This window comes from Galeopterus variegatus, unplaced genomic scaffold, assembly GCF_000696425.1.
Source record: "Galeopterus variegatus unplaced genomic scaffold, G_variegatus-3.0.2 Scaffold8806, whole genome shotgun sequence".
Lineage (NCBI taxonomy): Eukaryota > Metazoa > Chordata > Mammalia > Dermoptera > Cynocephalidae > Galeopterus > Galeopterus variegatus.
In genome coordinates this window covers 15,230-19,500 of record NW_007734917.1, presented here as the reverse complement: position 1 = coordinate 19,500, position 4,271 = coordinate 15,230, and positions in this window count along the sequence as shown.

Sequence of the window (4,271 nt, the reverse complement as noted above, 5' to 3'; positions counted from 1 at the left end):
GGCCGGTCTGTATGTGGGATCCGAACCCTCGGCGGAAGCGCCGCCATGCTCCCAAGCGGCGCACTGTAGCAGTGCGCCACCGGGCAGGCCTATCACTAGCTTTGTGTTAGTCCATATTTTAGACACGTTACAATAAAAAAAATGTCAGGGAATAGTGGATGTCTTCTTTCCTTTAAAAGAGTTGTAAGGAAAGTAGAAAAAGTTTAGTCAGGATCTCTCGCCTTGCATCTGTTGCAAATGGGCAAGATTCAACACATTCACTAGAAACAAGTCCTTCCTACTGCCACACCCTCTAACCCCTGACTCCCAGCCCCTCCTGGGGATCAGCTTGACCCCCTGCCCCTCTTTCTTCACTGTTCTGAGTAAAGAGAACTTCATATAGTTGGCCTTTCAAATTCAAAGCAGAGAGACTCCTGCACAGTAGGCCTTCACTTAAAGAGGTGTTACCTGGTAGGACTCTGGGATTCTTGGATTGGAACAGGGTTGAGAAAAATAAAGAAGCAGGTAAATCCATACAGACTGCAATAGAGGAGTGGTCGTCAGGGACTGGGGAGAGAGGGTGAAGGGGGATTGCTAGTGGGCACAGGTTTCTTTTGGGGCTGATGGAAATATTCTAGCATTAGGTAGTGGTGATGGTTGCACAACCCTGTGAATACACTAAAAATCCCTGAAATGTACACTTTACACGGATAGGTTTTATGGTATGTGAATTATGTCTCAATCAATCGGTTAATAAATGGGAGCTATTTCAGTGGCCAAAAATAGCAGAGGAAGCAGGGTAGTTTGGTAACATGAAGGGCTAGTTTATAGATATTTTGAGCAAGTTGTTTCTTCAATTGACAATTTGCTTTGGGTGGGCAGGACTAGACATTTTGAAGAAGGTTTTATGTGAGACCAAAGGAGCTGCAGAGTTTCTCTCTCTGGCATGGAGAGGAAGGTTAAAGGCTATTTTTCAAACATTTGAAGATTAGATTACATGAGTATAAGTTTATTGAGGTCAATATTTGACTTTGCACTTAATCCAGGAGAAATTATTTATGGAAAATTCGGGTGGTTCTTATGAATGCTCTAGAGTAGTTTAAGGGCTTTATATATGAATCTTTTGGGAGCCAGGGTGGACTTCAGGATACATCTCCAGGCAAGAGCAGAAAGTAGGGATTTCAGTAGTGGCAGAACTATCTTGAACATATGGAGATTTAGAGCCAAACCTCACGGAAATAGGGACTTAGGAGGAAGAAAATGGTAGCTGTGATGGACTGGACAATAAGATGTCCTTGCCCCTACTGACTCTTGATCCTGCACCATTTCTTCCTTGAGTGTCCAAACCAGGGAAGCAAGAAGTTCAAAACCCCAGAACACTTCTGCCCGCAAGTTCAAAGTATCTTCTAAAATGGGTGTCTGAATTGGTACCCTAATACGTGATGACATGGTTTGTCTTTTGGGGTAAACGAGGCTATCATACTGATAGAGAAGAGAGTCCCAACTTGAGCAAAATGCTGCCCACTCTTAAAAAGTAGACAAGACAGAAGTCTAGCAGTCCCACTGGGTAGACTTGCATATGTCTCTGCGTAAGGATTGAGCTCTCGCCGGAAGGGAACTCATCCTAAGGAAGAGGGAGACAGAGTAGGGTGGAACTAGCATAGGTTTGCTGGTCAGTTTGGTCCCCACCTGGCCTTCCCTGAACTTAGTTTGGGTCCCAGGGAAAGAAGGGGTAATGAGTAAAAATGTAAGGAGACAATTTCACTTGCAGCACTTGTGAGACAGGGGCAGCTTTAGCCAAGGCTAACACCAAAAGGGAGAGAGGGGTTCTGTTTTCAACTGAACTAAGCCAATTTCTAGGCCCAACAATTGCACTGCCATTTAGGGTATCTCTAGGCTCTGTCAGTTGGAAGTGGGTGAGAGCTATAGATTTCCTTCCCCATAACCTCACAACCAGATGGTATGTAACAATCAGTGTCCTCTCAGACCAGATTCTGCCCCATGAACAAGCCTTATTAGCAACTAGGCTCCAGAAGTCACACAACCAGTTTTGTGACCTCAGTGGAGTTCCCACCCTCTTTCCCTTTATTGGCCCTCTGATATCTACTAGATTCATTTCCTAGGGCTGCAGTAACAAAGTAATTCACTCTCGATGGCTTAAAACAACAGAGATTTATTCTCTCACAGTTCTGGAGGCTAGAAGTCTGAAATCAAGGTGTCAGCAGGGCCAGGCTCCCTGTGAGACCCTGGGTGGAATCCTTCCTTCTCTCTCCCTAGCTTCCAGTTGTTACCAGCAATCCTTCATGCTCCTTAGCTTGCAACTGCAACAGTCCAATCTCTGCTTCCGTCGTCACATGGCTTTCTTCTCTGTGTCTCTGCCCCTCTTCTTATAAGGACACCAGTCCTATCGGATTAAGGGCCCACCCTACTCCAGTATGACCTCATCTTAATTTGATTACATCTGCAAAGACCCTATTTCCAGAAAGATCACGTTCCCAAGCACTGGGATTAGGTCTTCAATACGTATTTCTGGAGGACACAACTTAACCCACAATACACATCTTGCCACAAATGGTCACACAAAAGCCAATACGACAATGACACAACTGCAGGACCAGGCTTCTGGTTGGGTCAGACAACAATGACCTCTGCAAAGGGAAGAACAAATGGAGTCCAAGATCTTAGTTGAACTTGCAAATGTTGTAGTACTGGGCCTTCTGATTCTGTGCTGCAGTCAAACAATAGCAGGGCTGGTAACTTAAACGTTTCTTAACCCTCTAGCACGAGGCTTCTTCAACATTTTGGGCCGTGGACCCCTCTGGCAATCTGAGAAGCCTATGGATCCCTTCTCAGGAAAAAAAAAAAAAAGCTTTTAAATTAATAAAATAAAATACACAGGATTGCAAAGGAAACCAGTTGTATTGAAATAGTTTTCAAAATATTTAAAAAGACAAATTTGTGCTAAAGTAATACATGCGCTTCTTCTTTTTTTTCCTTTTTGTCTTTTTTTCGTGACTGGCAACGGATCGCAACCCTCAATGTCGCGCCCGTACCGGACCGGGACCACAGTTTTCAAAATATTTAAAAAGACAAATTTGTGCTAAAGTAATACATGCGCTTCTTTATTAACACTTTAAATAACAAGATCTAGTGGAAAATCTAATAATTATTGTAATTTGGACATGATGAAGAGTATAAACAATATTTGGAGAGATCTGCAACAACTGTAACATCAACGAAAAGCCCTCAGATTTCTGCTGTGACAGTCACTGGTCCTCTCCTATTGCGGTTTGTTGCCTACTTTCATAACAAAAGGAAATGCAGTTTTTGTTTGAGGATTGTAAAAACAAAGATGTAATTTTTTTCCCATCCAAATAGACAGACTTTTTGGATTCCATCCTTAGACTCCTGGGAGGTCGATGAGACCCAGGTAAAGAAGCCCTGCCCCGATGGATATAGAGAGTGTATTCCCACTTAGGTGACTAATAGCTCTGGGGGAAGGAAAAAGTTTATTCTGCCTTACACTGTCTACATTGAGTCATCTTAAAGTAAGTTATAGACCTTTTAAAGCACTGTCTCTCCTCATGACAGAATTCTGGGAGTCCAGGGCCATGGACATCCCATGGAAAAGGCTGCACATGCAGGGGATCCAGTCAAGGTGGGAAGATCGGGGGTCTCAGAGAAACAATAGCATGGTGACAAGAAAACAGGGCAGGAGCGGGCCTAAGAAACAGTTGGGAAATGGAGATGATGGGGCAGACCACTAGACAGGGCAGAGAAATTAAACTTGAGAATGGGCCGGCCACATTTGGTAACTGACTCAATGTATCTCTAAGCATTTGGAAAGTACCCCTGGGCACCCCCAGAAATTATCTGGAAACATTTCTGCATTATTTGGTGAGTGGTTAGAACCAATGAAATGTATGTTATGTTAGAAAGTTTCAGATGAGTTTCATCTACAAACAGCACAAGTTCAAAGCTTGAAAATCAATAATTACAATACTGCTGTTATTTCACTAACAACTCAAGGCTGAAAAACAAACTTAAATTTTGGAATATGTCAGCCCAGCTGCAGTGATGATGCCCTCGGGGAAGTGGACCTTTTTTTTTTAACTGGTCAAAAGCAGTAGTGAGGAAGTGGATCTTTTTTTAAAAGCTAAAAGGAACCATTCAGCTGAGAACCATTGCATAGCCCATTTTCTAATGTGTACAGTCTGTGGCATCCATTTAGAGATGTTAAAAATAGCCTTTTAGCACATCCTTTGTCACTTTCTGTGCTTATTTGAATGTGA